A 16,700-nucleotide genomic window follows, 5' to 3' on the forward strand; every position below is an offset into this window, starting at 1 on the left:
CTCTTCCCCGGACCCCCGCGGAAGGCCGGGCCGCGGCGCGCGGGCTGCCCCCGTCACGCGGTGTGCAAAGTTCAAGAGGACACCGCGGGATCCTGCCTAGAGGCGCAGACTCCTGGGTATTTCCCGCTGCCCAGCGGATCGATAGGGACCGCTACGCTGCGGCCCAAGGTCTGCGTGGGCCAAAGCGCCGGGGCGGGCCGTGAAGACGACCTTGGTGTGTGGAGGGAGCGGGACCACTTGACCTCCAGAGGGATAAGAGCTCCCCCCCACCCCCAGGATTGACCTGGGTGGCCTGTGGCTCCGTGTAAACTGGAAAGTCAGAGAAGTGAAATAAGTATCCAAATAATTTAGGAGGACAGCTATGCTTCACTTATTATTTCAACAGTTTTCTACTTGTTTTCATCAGCAGAGGTAGGACCTTTGTGTTTATTAGATAGGCAAGAGCTTTCACAAACTGAGAGTTCCTGTGTACAGAGAATTTCCTTTGACACATCTTTTTAGATCTACTAACTTTTTTTTTTTTTTTCCATTAATCTCCAAGTCAGCCCAGGGCACATTTTACAGCTTCTTTACTCTTTCTTATTTTTTAACTACAGAAACTGCATTTTAGACCCATTTATTTATCTTGTCTCCAGATAAGAGAGATATAGAAAGTGAGTGGCAAACTAAGAATTACATGATTCAATGAATGTGGAGTAAAATGACTAAGATTTTGAAATAGAGTGGGGTTTTTTTTGTCCTACAATGCCACTATAATTTAGGTTTTATCAGATATCACTTGAAAATAGACTCAAACAACTAAAGATTCCTGTGTGCATATCATGCTTCAGATTTTGAGACAATGATCTTTACTTCAAATCATATGATTCCGGAGAATTTGCCACAGATCTATAAAAAAAAAACTGCCAAAGGTAATTAAAGGAACTAGGATCTATGTGTGACTTCCCTAAATTCAGAGGACATTTCCTCATATTTTAAAATGATCTTCCAAGATTTAGCTCCACAAGGAAAGGTAAGAATATTCACTTTTAATGTCAATAACTACAAGATTTTCTTTCTTAAAGAAAATGAATTATGAATCCAAATACTTTTTATATTTCAATAAACCTACAGAACTTTCTAAACAGTGATTTTTGGTGGCATTGGAAATGGGTGTAAGACTACAGTAGGGCCTGGCACAGTGGCTCAAGTCTGTAATCCTAGCACTCTGGGTGGCTGAGATAGGAAGATTGCTTGAGCTCAGGAGTTTGTGACAAGCCTGAGAAAGAGCAAAACCCCATCTCTACTAAAAATAGAAAAATTAGCCAAGCATTGTGACATCCACCTGTAGTCCCAGCTACTCAGGAGGCTGAGGCAAGAGGATCACTTGAGCCCAGGAGTTTGAGGCTGCAGTGAACTATGATGATGCCAGTGCACTCTACCCAGGGCGACACAGCAAGACTCTGTCTCAAAAAAAAAAAAAAAAAAAGACTACAGTAGATACACATCAACACATTGCCAGTAGTTCTTTATATGTTTTCACTGTGTGGACACACAAGAGAAGCTAGAGAAGTTCCTCCATTGTAACAAAATCAACAAGTGATCAGTGTCTCTTAATTAGAGCCATATTTGTCTGAAAATTTTCTCAGACAAAGGAAATAAACTATGTCAATAAACTCTAAGTGGAATGACATCATTCTCATTTTAGACACAAATACCTGGCTATCAACACATTTCAACTTTTTTAAAAACAAACAAACATACATCTGGGAACCATTACATTTCCAGGATAAATTTATCTTTCTGCTATGAAGAACAGATGCACACACACACAAAGACCACCTCCACAAACTTTTTTTCTTTTTAGAGACAGGGTCTCACTTTGTAGCCCTGACGGGAGTGCTCTGCCTTGATCACAGCTCACTGCAGCTTCCAATTCCTAGGCTCAAGCGATCCTCCTGGCTCAGTCTCTTGAGTAGCTAGAACTACAGACACACAACACCACACCTGGCCAATTTTTAAAAATGTTTTTGCAGAGTCAGTGTCTCACTGTGTTGCCCAGGCTGATCTCAAACTCCTGGCCTAAGGCAATCCTCCTGTCTTGGCCTCCCAAAGTGCTGGGATTATAGGCATGAGGCACTTATCCAGCACCCCACAAACATTCTAAGACAAGAAAGGGAATGAACTACATTCAACTGACAAGGGGTTGGGTATTTTGCCTTTATAATCTGAGAGCTGCAACTTAATAGCTTGATAGTTTTCTTAGAAAACTACGGGAGGTAAATATATTCACCAACTACTAAGGAATTTTTCATTTAAAATTAATTTTAAGGGTACACTTTAAGGCTGATCACATTTTGAAATGTCAGGCTGATATGCCTTTATAAAGGGTTTCATGTAAATACATTTTAAAAATAAGAAAAGTTTTTTTGTCAGACTATGGGTCCCAATTTATTGTTTGGAAATATGATTCTGTTCATTCAGGTAGGACAAATATTTTTTTCATGTGTTTTATCCACAGTGCAGAGATTATGAACACAAGCTTTGGAATTGGACACACCTAGGTGTAACATCTGGCTTTGCTACTTTTGTACTGTGGGCAAAATATTTTGCCTCTCTGAGCACTGGTTTCATCAGTAATGTGAAGATGATAATAATGTTTTTTCCTCCTCAGTAAAGCAGAGATAAATGATAATGCTTATCTCATGAAATTGCTATGAGGATCAAAAGAACTTAGTAGAATGCTGGGAACATAATATCAATTGACTATCATCGTCATCATCATTATGAGCTCTAAAACAGATAGCAATACCAATATTACATATATTTCACTTGTAATAGTATTTAAATGGCCACATTTTAGAGGCTTATTAAAAATAGAAGTCCTAAAAGTAACAGGAAAAAAAAACATAAAAGAAATACTAAGACAGGCCGGGCGCTGTGGCTCACGCCTGTAATCCTAGCTCTTGGGAGGCCGAGGCGGGCGGATTGCTCAAGGTCAGGAGTTCAAAACCAGCCTGAGCAAGAGCGAGACCCCGTCTCTACTATAAATAGAAAGAAATTAATTGGCCAACTGATATATATATAAAAAAAATTAGCCGGGCATGGTGGCGCATGCCTGTAGTCCAGCTACTCGGGAGGCTGAGGCAGAAGGATCACTCAAGCCCAGGAGTTTGAGGTTGCTGTGAGCTAGGCTGACGCCACGGCACTCACTCTAGCCTGGACAACAAAGTGAGACTCTGTCTCAAAAAAAAAAAAAAAAAAAAAAAAAAAAGAAATACTAAGACATAGTGACATTCAGAATTTTGGAAAATTGGACTGACAGTAATGTAAACTGTTGACCTAAACATCAAAAAAAAGCCCAACTACCTAACCAGGTAATACAACATTTTTTTTAGATACTATATTTCAATGAAAAGAGTGCTTGGTTTTCATCCTCCACCATTCACAATGGAAAACTTTTCTCTAAAATGGTGCCTGATACGGAAGCATCATTGCTTTTTGTATATCTTAATAAAGCCCTCTATTATTTGTAGTTTTTTTTTTTTTTTATTGTAACCATGGAAGAGGTGAGGTGCATAGCAATACAAGAACTATCACTTCTGTTAGGGAGAAAAATTGATAAATAGCAATCACAGGACCTTAATGACTTCTATTCACAAATTGACTGGTTAAGGAAGTGAGAGCCAATATTCAGCATATTTGTGTTTTATAGCAGATGCAATGTCAAGTCTAGAGAGGTAAGAATAATGCTACCAACTGCATGGTTACAAAAGCAAAAAATGGCTTTGATTCATATTTTTGCATTGCTTTCAGAGCACCTGTTCCTTCATTCTATAGACTTGCCTGCTTAAGTGGTTCAGACATCATGATTGTTGCTATAGTTTCCAGCTGTGTTAATCAGCTGATACACCAATCACAGCATATCACAACTTCAAATAAAACAAAACCGTTTTTGTGGGGAAGATAGTTTAAGACATAATCCTAACCTTCCATATTCTGTAATTAAAAAGAATTAAATTTTCTGAGGAAAACAATCTAAATAAACACAACACAAGCCAAGATATAGTTAGAAAAACTCAGATACTTATGGGAACTGAAATGGAGACCAATTAATACCTCCTTAGCACAGAGCAGAATTAATATGTTTCTTTGATCTGGAAAATGGTTTAGTGTCTGCTCATTTTTTTGTTGGGGGTACCAGTGGGAGGCCTAAAGCTCATTTTTGGGCCAAATTAGCCAAGTTCAGACTCAAAACTGAAACACCTGAAGCTGAGGTGTGTTTTATAATAAAAGGAAAACTCTATTTTAAAGCAAACTACATTAGAATCAAATATAAGACTTGTCAGATCACAAGACTTTCTCACTTTCTTTATTAGACTCATGAGAAAAACCAAGGGGAAGTGTTAGGAGATCTGAACCTTAAACTGCTAGCATCAGCTTTTTGATAAGGAGTAGCTAGAAATTACTTTAAATTTCCCTAAGACCATTACTTATCTGAAGTAGCACTATTATATAACACTTCCCTATTAGGGAAATCTCATTGTTTTCCAGTCTAGTGATTATGAGTATCAGGAGTAAAATATAAATTGCTCCTTTTTTCTTTCTCTCATTTTCTCTCTCTCTCTCTTTTTTTTTCTGTATCTCGTTTGGATAATACATTACATACATAAACTACATCTGTTAATAGTTGACAATACTTATTTACGTATGTCATGTCAGCAGTTTCTATGTTCAAAGAATCATGTTAAGCCTTTGAGCTCAAACCTGCTAGGTAGACTTTGAAGATAACTATTATTTTAGTTGCTTATCAGTGAGGAATAATAGCTTTTCTTAAACACTGTTCATTTGGTGACTCAGTTATTTACTGTCAATTATGTACAATTAATGATTGAACCTATTTCAAATGCAAAGGCTTAATAGCTCCGGGCTTGAAGAGGTGCATTGCTGTTATTTCCTCAAATAATTCTCTAAGGAATCTGTGTCTGGCCCAACCAGATGTTGTCAAAGGCTTAAGTAGACCTTAAGGGATTATAACTCTTTATATACCGGAAGACTCTTTAAATTCCCCTGGGTTTTCTAGGGTAAACAACCCCAGTTCTTTTAACTTTTTCTCACACTTCTGTGTGTGTGTGTGTGTGTGTGTGTGTGTGTATGACTCTCTTACAGATTTTTTCCAAATTCTCCACATTCTTCTTTAGATTTTCTAGGAGGTGCCTAGTATGAAACATGGAATTCCATAAAGGATCTGGTAAGTCCTTACCTTAGTATGGTGAGCGTGTTCTCTCACAGGTCTTCAATTCACATTCTATAATGCAACGTAGTATTAGTCTTACATTTAAAATGACACTTCCAAAAAAGAATACATTTCATCATTATCAGATTTTAAAATCTGAACTCAGCCTCCTTTTATTTCTCAAATTATATTTAAAGAATTGTTTTGATTACCCTGTTGAATTCCTCTGCACCTGTTTTGCTGAAACTGTGTTTCTCCCGGGTGATTTTTAATTTCTTCATATTTGCTAAGGCAAATGACATCGGAAGTGGAGGGTGCGCGTGCTAGGGGTGCTCAAGACCATCTACTACGGTTCAGAAAGAAAACATTGCAGTGTCTATTTATTTTCTTTACAAGGTAAGGAAGATACTAATTCCGTCATTCAACATAATGTTGACATTGGCGTGTTCATATAATCCTTTGTCAGTCACGTCTTGAGTGTGGTGTGTGAGGTGACCTGAGGAGGTTGCGTTTTCCACAGCTTGAAGGGGGTGCCTGGGTGCCCTCCTTCATCCACAACCAGTTTATTGCAGTTCTGGGTAGTAGAGGAGGTCACTGATGTGGTTGATTTTGTAAAAACAAAATCTTTTCAATAGAATCTATGGAATACCTTTTACTGACAGGGAAGTGATTTTGAAAACTTTGTCTTCTGGCAAAATATTCCCAATACTGGTGGTTAAAAGCACAGACTCTGGACACATTGCCTAGATTCTGACCATAGTACTGCTATCACCAGCTGTGTAGTCCTGGGAAAGTTTAACATCCCTGGGGGATCAGTTTCCTCATCTGTAAAATGGAGATAATGATAGTATCTTCTCCACTGAGTTGTTCTGAGGATGAATGAGTTTATACACACACACACACACATACACCCATACATATATGAAAATCGCAAAATAGGTATTATATAAGCTCAAATTGTTATTACTTAAAAGAATATTTAACTATCAAGATTATGCATTTTTCTTCTGACAAAAATATAGTACAAGTGACCCAGATTTCCCTACCTTTTCTGTTATAATGTATGTGGGTAGTATGCTACATAGTGAATATTAAACACACACACATACACACACACACACACACACACACACACACACACTGTCCTTAAGGTAAAGTTTTAGCAATGAGTGAGAGAGTAATTTCTTTCCCTCCATTTCCTTTAAGTGTACATTTCTTTTGAAATGTATCAGGTAATAAAGCATCAAGTGAAGGCAAAAGACTTTTTTACTTAATAAAATACCATTCAGTTATTTTAAATATTTTATATTTGTGAAACATTTTAAAGGACGGATATTTTGCATATTCCAAAAGCATGATGTTAATTATCTTCCACATCCCTATTCCTTGGTTGATTGTCATCTAAGAATATAATGTCTTTTGTTCTCTTCCTTCATTCAATACTTATTTGTTGTGTACCTATTGTGTGCCAGGTACTGTGCTAGGCTCAAACAGGCAGAAATTTAAAATATAATCACCACCCTCCAGCAGTACTATCTATCATTTATGAAACACATATTAAGGAACTATTCCACAACCAAACTCTACAAAATCACCTGTTTCTCAGCTCCTTCCCCTGACTCTACTCCCAGACCTTTAAATAGGTAATGATCCGCTATGGATTGGGATCTGAATTTGAGTCCGGTCACTTGAATACCCATTTAGTTTTGATATGGTTTAAATGAACTGTTTATGACTTATTTTCTCTTCCAGGTATCTTCAAGGTGCTTTTATGCCAATTATGTGAATATAAATATTAATATCACTGATTCGACAAACATTTCCTCTGCAAAGCGCTATGTTAAGACAGAGAAAAGATACAAGGTACAAAGATGCTCTGTGCTTTCAAGGGGATTTTATCTTTGATATAATATGAGAAAATGAGAAAAGCACCTTAATTTTTTTCCTCATGCCATGTGGATTGCTTCTACTATTGAGTATATTTCTCAGTGCACTACATTTCTATCATATCACTTCTGCCTTGCACCATGTTTCTTCTGGCTTGGTACCATATTATTTGAAAGTTTTACAGACATTTTATTTGATGTAACCACTTCTTTCAGATTTCATCTCATTACTTCTAATTTCAACCCATGACTGGGATAAATTGTGTTTCATTGCTACTTATTTGCACTGAAAAACAATCATCTGAAAAACAGGTAGAGGAAAATACTGCTGAAAACTAAGATGATAGAAATAAAAATTCTCTATGCCTAAAATGGAATCCTCTACTTCTCCCTAAATAGCAGTGAAAAAGTGGTGATTTGAGGTATTTAAGGCAAGAGACTGGACTGCATGGGTCTTGTTTGCTTTTAAACCCTGCAAATAAGTAAAATAAAAACTCACAGCCTTCAGAGGAACTTCTTATACCTGTTTGGCTTTCTAAAGGTAAGTGGTACTAACAATACAGAAACTTTGGGCATAGAATAAATGTAGTAGTTACCAAAATTCAATTGATAATACAAAATTCAATTCAAAAAAATATAAGCAGCACATTAAGGCAATTTTGTTACTCAGAGAGACAATATGTTTATTTGAATCTTAATGGATCCATGAGCTATCCGTCCCACACACACAAAAAAATCCAATCTTTGCTACAATAATCCTCTTCTTGGAACATATAAAGAAAAATACAATTTGAACAAATTTTAATATAGCCTAGTGACTAAGTACATGGCTTTAAACAGCCATGGGTTTCAATCTCACTCTGCTGCTTACCTGCCCTGGACCCAGACATGTTTTTTGACTTCCCTAGCCTCAGTCTTATTTGTAAAAGTAGCTCTTACTTCATAAGCTTGTTGTGAGGATTAAGTGAGGTAAACACATGGTAAGAACATAATTCATGGTAAAATTTAAAATTATATATATATTATACAGTAGTCACCCTTATCCGTAGTTTTGCTTTCCACAGTTTCAGTTACCCAGAGTGAACTGTGGCCCAAAAATATTAAGTGGAAAATTCCAGAAATAAACAATTCATAAGTTTTAAATTGCACACCATTCTGAGAAGCATGATGAAATTTTGTTCCATCCCACTCTGTCCTGCCCAGAATGTGACTCATTCCTTTCTCCAGTGTGTCCATGCTGTGTACACTACCCGCTCTCTACAATGTGATAGTATAGGAAAAAACATGGTATACATAGGGTTTGGTATTATCCAAAGTTTTAGGCATCCACTGAGGGTCTTGAAACATGTCCCTTGTGGATAAGGGGGACTGTTGTATAAATTACTTATATAAAATATATATGCCATTATTTTGGGAAAATTGATGGCTCTCCCAAAGATGTCCACATTCTAGTCCTGTGAATGTGTTACATTACCTGGCAAAGAATTAAGGTCACAGATAGAACTAAGTTTGCTAATCAGCTGACCTGAAGATGGAGAGAATATCCCTGGTGGATCCAGTGTAATCACAGGGTTCTTTAGAAGTCGAAGAGGGAGCCAAAAGAGTCCCCTTGAAAAGAGTCCAAGAAAGAGATCTGACTATGGAAGAATGGTCAGAGAGGTGCCATATTGAAGGCTTTGAAGGGGGAGAACTAGGCCACAAGTCAAGGAATAAGGGTGGCTTCTTGAACCTGGAAAAGACAAGGTGACGGATTCACTCCTAGAGCCTCCAAAAAAGGAACAGCTCTGCCAACCCCCTTTTTAGCCTATTGACACCCATGTTAAACTTGTGACCTTCAGAATTGTAAGACAATAAATCTGTGTTGTTTTAAGCCTCTGTTTGTGGCGATTTATTACAGTAGCAAATGGAAAACAAATTGCATGTATAGATAGATCAAGAGCCTTTCAAAAGATACAAGCAAGTGCAGGCATATGGAAAATCATGTCTTAAAATTTTTGCCAGTTTTGGAAACTATGCTAACTCATAAACATTTTCATTTTTGTTTTCTTTCTTATAACTAATTGCAAGCATTTGATTTACCCTATTATGAGATCATTCTCCAAGCAACGGAAGTGCTGTTGACTTACAAACAGCTTAACCCATTATGGTTTCTTGATGATGGCAGCTGACAATCACAAAAAATAAATTTTATTTATGTAAGGTTAGTTTTTTTTTTTTATTTTTTGTGTCTAGACCCCCGAGAGTATCATACAAATTGGTTATGAGCTGACAATGCCTGAGACTGACAGGAGAGGCCCTGTTTGTTAGTCACCACCAGTTGATTGTTGCTAGGCCTGAGAGGTGAGGACAGGGGTTATCAAAGGAGTCAGGCCACACGCACCGAGTGTTTCCTGCCTCTTCTTGGCTCTATCTGAGGCACATTATGTACATTATTGTCTTTAATCCTTATACCCCATCATTATCACCATTTTACAGATAAGGAAACAGAAGTTCAAAGAGGCAAAGTAACTTTAGCCAGGTCACACACAAGGAAAGTGGCAGAGCTGAGTCCATCTGATTTGAAGCCTATGTGTGATATTTCTAGTGCACCACGGAGCCTCTGATGTCAATGAGGGGTTGCTGGATGAAAGACGCCAGGACCAGGTATAGAAGAGCTTACAAACTCATGCCTAAAGTACCTGGGAGGGGTACGACAGATGCTGAGTGTCAGCAGAGGTGAAAGCGAGATGACAAATGGTAACTGACATCAGTCTCAGTGACTATAGCATGTGGTAGGGACTGTGCATAAACCACAAAGTTCCTGCCCTGGCTAAAGGGAACAGTTGACAGCAGTTACCATTTGCTTGTTGCTATGTAGATCAGAGATCCAGTGTTACCAGATCTGTTAATTTTCTAATAAAAGCTAGAAATATACAGTTTTTACGTGAAATGGCATAATTTCAAAATGCTAGGAACTAATTCACATGTTCTTAGAACACTGCACAGGCCAAATAAACCGTATCTATAAGCAAAGCTGCCCCATGGGCTGCCAATTTGAGACCACCAGTGTAGACTGTGAGAATCCACACTGACCCAGGGAATGGTCTGTCGTCATGCCAAAAAAAGATGTGGAAAGATTGGATCACGGTTTGATTGAGCTCAATGAGTGGAGAAGGTGCCTACTCTAAGGACAAGGGAGTCTTCTTCTAGGGCTTTGAGGCAGCTCAGAGAAGGGACTATGACTCAACTTTTCCACAGAATCTTCTTAAAGAGACCTGTCTAACCAATAATAAAGGAACTGTAAACATATTAAGACACCTGTTATTTTTTCTTCTTCTCTTTGTTAATGCATAAGCACTTTTTGGCAAACCTTCATTGATAGGTATGCTTATCTGATGTATTTCTATATGTAATAATTAGGAACCAGATTATATTATTTTAATAGAAAGCAGCTTAATAACGTGAATCCAATTTTATGTATATGCAAAAAAGTTGACATAATTATCTGTAGAGTGGGAAGAAACAGTACACGGCTTTGAAAATATTTATTCAAAATAGTGCAATATCAAAGAAAGAAAATGAAAATGGAATTTATACACATTTGAAGTAGAAAGCTTTGATTTGAGAAACACAGAAATAATTGGAGGAAACACTGAAGGACGAGTCGATGTAGGACACGGTGAGTTGTATAGAGTGCATCATCTTCACCATGGTGATTTTTCTCCAGCAAAGCTCTGCAGCCCTGATCCAGCCACGGAGGGGCAGACAGCTGGATTGAACCTGGGTCAGGAAGGTTTAAGAGAAGGACAATGGAGCAAAGGAAGAGAGCCCAGGTAGGGGCCATGCCATTTCAAAGACCGAGGCACAGAGGATTTGAACAGGTAGGGAGTGAGGTTTAACAAAAACTTTTTATGCACAATCACACTATTAATAGTATTTTACATTTTAAAGTACATTTCAAGTTTCAAAGCATTTTAAAAATTAGACTTTATTTTTTTTTTTGAGCAGTTGTAGGTCCACAGCGAAACTGAGAAGGTATAGACATTTCTCATTATACTCCTTGCCTGCACATGTGCACAGTCTCTCCCATCATCAACAACCATGCGCAAGTGGTATATTTGTTGCAATTGATGAACCTACACTGAAACATCCTTAGCATCCAAAGTCTATGGTTTACATTAGGGTTCTCTCTTGGTGTTGTACATTCTGTTGGCTTTGACAAATATATAGTGACATCCATCCACTATTCTAATATCATACAGAATAATTTCACAGCCCTAAAAATCCTGTATTCTTTGCCTACTCATTCCCCCCATAGATTTGGCTTTTCTAGAATGTCATGTAAGGCCGGGTGTGGTGGTTCACGCCTGTAATCCTAGCACTCTGGGAGGCTGAGGCCGGCAGATTGCTCGAGGTCAGGAGTTCAAAACCAGCCTGAGTGAGACCCCGTCTCTACCAAAAATAGAATGAAATTAATTGACCAACTAAAAATATATATACACAAAAAATTAGCCAGGCATGGTGGCGCATGCCTGTAGTCCCAGCTACTTGGGAGGCTGAGGCAGAAGGATTGCTTGAGCCCAGGAGATTGAGGTTGCTGTGAGCTAGGCTGATGCCACGGCACTCACTCTAGCCTGGGCAACAAAGTGAGACTCTGTCTCAAAAAAAAACAAAAACAAAAGAATGTCATGTAGTTGGGATCATACAGTATCTAGTCTTCTCACATTGGCTTCTTTCACTTACCCCCCTCCGTCTTCTCATGGCTTGATAGTTCATTTCTTTCGAGCACTAAAATATATTCCATTGTATGGATGTACCACAGTTTATCCATGCATCTACTGGAGAACATCTTGGCTGCTTCTAAGTTTTGGCAATTATGAATAAAGCTGCCATAAACATTCATGTGCAGGATTTTTGTGGACAAAGCATTTTTGCATATGCAGTCTGAATATAGATGCAAATTCTCACAATCAAACCCTAAGAAGCCAAATATAGTACAGTGAATCAAAGCGTATATCAATATGACCAAAAGAGTTTATCCTTCAAAAACACAATAAAACAATAAAAACTATAACATTATGATGTAGGCATAAAAGGCTCTAAATTGATGTTCTTAACAAATGTTTTGAGGAATTAACTCTCTATTTCATCATCTCCCTCATCTTCTCTTTGCCCCAATGGAGGGCAACCTTCAACAGCTAGTATGATCTAGTGAGTTAATGGCTCTGTAGCCAGATGGTTGGTATTTGCTCTGTTTGAGTAATGGTGCTCTGACACTTATGAACTGCATGGCTTGAGGCAAGTTACTTAACATCTTTGTGTCTCTTCTTCCCCCTCAGTAAAACAGGGACTTTTAATAGTACTTACTTCATGGATTAAACGAGTTTAAATCTATAAATTATTAGAATAACATCTGGCACAGAAATGTTTGTTAAATGAATAACATGGACATGGTCTCACAGGGCTGTACACAATTCTGATGAGGTTGTCCTGTTGAGCCTAATTGTCTGGATTGCAATTTTATTTTATCCTACTTACACGCCAACAAGGTAGCCTGTTACTGTTTTCATGCATGCTGGAAGAAGACGCGAGACATCTGAGTCAGGGAAAAAGAACTTTATTATTCACAGCATGGCAAACAAAACAAAACATGAACATCAGCATGTTTGTACCAGTTCCTCTTGCCCCCAAGTTCCACTGGGGTGAAATGAAGGCTCAGACAGCAGGTTTACGGAGCAACTGGGGAATAATGAGTTTGGGAAACCCACTTCCTTTACAGCAAACAGCAGACTTAGCCTGCCCTTTATCCCAGAGGGAGATGCTAGTTACCTCATCCCTCAAGCTTACTCACTGCAAACGCAACCCTGTGAAAAATGGTTTAAAGAATGGTGTGGCAGAAAGCTTTTAAGATGGCCCTTCCTGGCTCTTGCCTCTGGTACTCACTCCTTTGTGTAATTCCTCCAATTCACTGTGGGCTAAACCTATGGACTTACTTCTAACTAATTGACTACAGCACAAGTGATAGGATGTTGCTTCAGAGATGAAGTTATAAAAAGACTATGGCTTCGGTCTTGGGCATCTTCTCATGTTTTCTCACTCGCTCACTCTGAGGGAAGACAGTCTCTGTGTTGCCAGCAGCTACCATAGGGATGAACCTGCACAGCAAGGAACAGACGTCTCCAGCCAACAGCCAGCAATGACCTGCAGCCCACCAAGAGCCACCTGAGTGAGCTTGGAAGCAGATTGTCCTGAGTCTTGAGGTGACATCAGCCTCAGCCCACACTTTGACCATAGCTCTGTGAGAGACCCTGAGCCAGAGGCACCCAGCTAAACTGTATGCAGATTCCCAACCCACAAAGACTGTCAGAAAATAAATGTTTGTTGTTTTAAGCCTCTATGCTTTGGGGTAATTGTTATGCAGTAACAGATAAGTAATACAAGCAGTCAAGGTCTTGCATTCTTGACATACTTAGCAAGACATGCAGAGACAGAGAGACCCACAGATAACAGTCTCCCAACAATAGGGTAAAGCTATAACCCTAGAGGTAGGCAATGCCACCTTCCCAGAATAAGCCTGACACGCCTGTGTCCATCATGTAGGGAAGAGGCAGATACTGAGGCTGGAAATTAGGATTTAGAAGAAAGCCCTTAGCTGGAACTAGCTTTGCCAATCTTGGGGCTAATTTTTGAAGAATTTAGCTTGCTAGAGGACATTATGCAGGGTAGGAAAAAGTGGCTTCTGTATTGACCAGTGGAATAGAACTGAGAACCCTGATATAAAACCATCCTCACATAGCCATCTAATCTTCGACAAAGCAGACAAAAACATTCTCTGGGGAAAAGAAACCTTATTCAATAAATGGTGCTGGGAAAACTGGATAGCCACTTGTAGAAGGCTGAAGCAGGATCCACACCTTTCACCTCTCACAAAAATCAACTCATGCTGGGTAACAGACTTAAACCTAAGGTATGAAACTATTCGAATTCTAGAGGAAAATGTTGGTAACACTCTCCTAGACATTAGCCTAGGCAAAACATTTATGAAGAAGACCCCAAAGGCAATCACAGCAGCAACAAAAATAAATAAATAAGACCTGATCAAACTAAAAAACTTCTGCACACTAACAGAAATAGAAATAATAGAAAAAATAAGAAAAAAAACAAACAAACAAACAAACAAAAACTTCTGCACAGGGGGATGGTCATGCTGGAAACTCAGACTTGTGGGGGGAGGGGGGGAAAAGGCATTTATTGAAACCTTAAAATCTGTACCCCCATAATATGCCCAAATAAAAAAAAATAAAAAAAAAAACAAAAAAAACCCCTTCTGCACAGCCAAGGAAACAGTCATGAAAGCAAACAGACAACCTATAGAATGGGAGAAAATTTTCCCATCCTACACATTTGATAAGGGGCTAATAACTAGAATCTACTTAGAACTCACGAAAATCAGCAAGAAAAAATCAAACAACCCTATCAAAAAGTGGGCAAAGGACATGAACAGAAACTTTTTTAAAGAAGACAGAATAATGGCCAACAAACATATGAAAAAATGCTCAACATCTCTAATCATCAGGGAAATGCAAATCAAAACTGCAATGAGATACCCCTTATCTCCAGGAAGAATGGCCTTTATCAAAAAGTCCCCAAACAATAAATGTTGGCATGGATGTGGAGAGATAGGAACACTCTGACACTGCTGGTGGGACTGCAAACTAGTTCAACCTCTATGGAAAGCAATATGGAGATACCTTAAAGCGATACAAGTGGATCTACCATTTGATCCAACAATTCCACTAATGGTCATCTACCCAAAAGATCAAATGACACTCTACAAATGGGACACTTGCACTCAAATGTTTATAGCAGCACAATTCACAATTGCAAAGCTGTGGAAACAACCCAAGTGCCCATCAATACATGAGTGAATTAATAAAATGTGGTATATGTATACCATGGAGTACTATTCAGCTCTAAGAAACAATGGTGATATAGCACATCTTGTATTTTCCTGGCTAGAGCTGGAACCCATACCACTAAGTGAAGTATCCCAAGAATGGAAAAACAAGCACCACATGTACTCACCAGCAAACTGGTATTAACTTATCAACACGTAAGTGGACATATAGGAACTAAAGTAATTGGGTATTGGGCAGGTGGGAAGGGGATGAGGGGGCAGGTATATACATACATAATGAGTGAGATGTGCAGTGTCTGGGGGATAGTCACGCTTAAAGCTCAGACTTCGGGGGGGGGAAGAAGGCAAGGGCATTATATGCAACCTTAAAATTTGTATCCCCATAATATGCTGAAATTTTTAAAAAGTGGCTTCTGCTTTGTGCATGTAGTGGGAAGCAAGGTAGGGTGGAATCCTTTTACAGTGTCAAATGCTGAAATGCCTGTACTATATTCAGTGAACCAAATTATCTAGTTGTGTATAACTTTCTGTACTCTTTTGCATTCTATCTATCTACAGGCCTTTGTAAAGGTTTAAAATATTTTCCCTGTTCTCATCGAAATTCCAGGAAATGAGTCCAATGCTGGAGCCGCAATAGTAAAGGGGAAACAGCGCCCCCTGGAGGCCAGGATGCATGCCCAGAGACACGCCCCCCCACACACACTGCCCATCTGCAAGATGTAAGAGACACAGTAGCATAGGCAAGGGAGATGGCAGACTTCCTCATAAATGCAAAGAAATTATTTGATATAACTAAAAATTTTTTTAATTTAAAGCCTTTAAAAAATGTGTATGGAAGTTTTGTTTCATATCATGATAAGGAGCTTTTATTTCCCCCAAGGAAAGTATGGACTTTACATTTAACAGAGGGCCAGACAGTTCATTAAGAACATGGGCTTTGGAATATGACAGGTCTTCCTCTTGTTAAATGTGTGCCCATGGGCAAGTTGGTAAATCTGTATGAACCTATTAATTTACTTGTAAAATAAGGATATCTGATGGGATTACAGTGAGAATTAAATGAGAGTATGTACAAAATATTCTCAGCAGTTGGTAAGTATTCAGTATTTGAGAGCTGCTATTATTATTTACTGTTACTTTGACTACTATTGCTACTGCTGCTATAACATTAACGAGGGAAGGGTGCTCCATGTAACTACAAATACTTAATATACTATTATACATGCTAGTAAGAGAATTTTTAGATAAGAAGTTATAGAAGATATAAATTAGAATAAATAAAGGAAAGGAAGAATTAGTGAGCAAGAAAACCCAAGAATATTTGTATGAGGAAAAACAGAATCCTTAAGAACTTTCTATCCAATATACAGAGTTCTTACAAATACATAATTAATAACACTAGTCTATTGGATAAGTGGTCAAAGGAGATGAAAAAGTCAGTTTAACAAGGATGTTATCAAGAGGCCTACTTGGGGAAGGATAGAAAAACAACAACAACAAAAGACCTATTTATTAGTTAAGAAATGCAAAATAAAACCAACTTTCAGGTCTCATATAATTTTTAAAGCCTCAAAATGTAAAGAAAAATGAAAAGAATTGGTACTGAGGAAGACATAAGAAGGCATTGATCCTGGAACATGGCGTACTTGATCCTGTCTCTTACCAACTGGGAGAGCAAGGATAAGTCATCTCCCCTCTCTGC

The 16,700-nt window shown here is 38.4% G+C and overlaps 1 long non-coding RNA gene across 1 annotated transcript; it reads left to right on the forward strand.

The window, feature by feature from the left end:
• The first annotated feature begins 135 nt into the window (after positions 1 to 135).
• On the forward strand, positions 136 to 13,916 carry LOC105860164 (uncharacterized). The gene is made up of 3 exons (XR_001148879.2): positions 136 to 1,012; positions 5,181 to 5,230; positions 5,507 to 13,916. It is a non-coding gene; the product is annotated as an uncharacterized LOC105860164 (long non-coding RNA).
• The last annotated feature ends 2,784 nt before the right edge of the window (positions 13,917 to 16,700 follow it).

Source organism: Microcebus murinus, chromosome 7 (genome assembly GCF_040939455.1).
Source record: "Microcebus murinus isolate Inina chromosome 7, M.murinus_Inina_mat1.0, whole genome shotgun sequence".
In the NCBI taxonomy this organism is placed as follows: Eukaryota; Metazoa; Chordata; class Mammalia; order Primates; family Cheirogaleidae; genus Microcebus; species Microcebus murinus.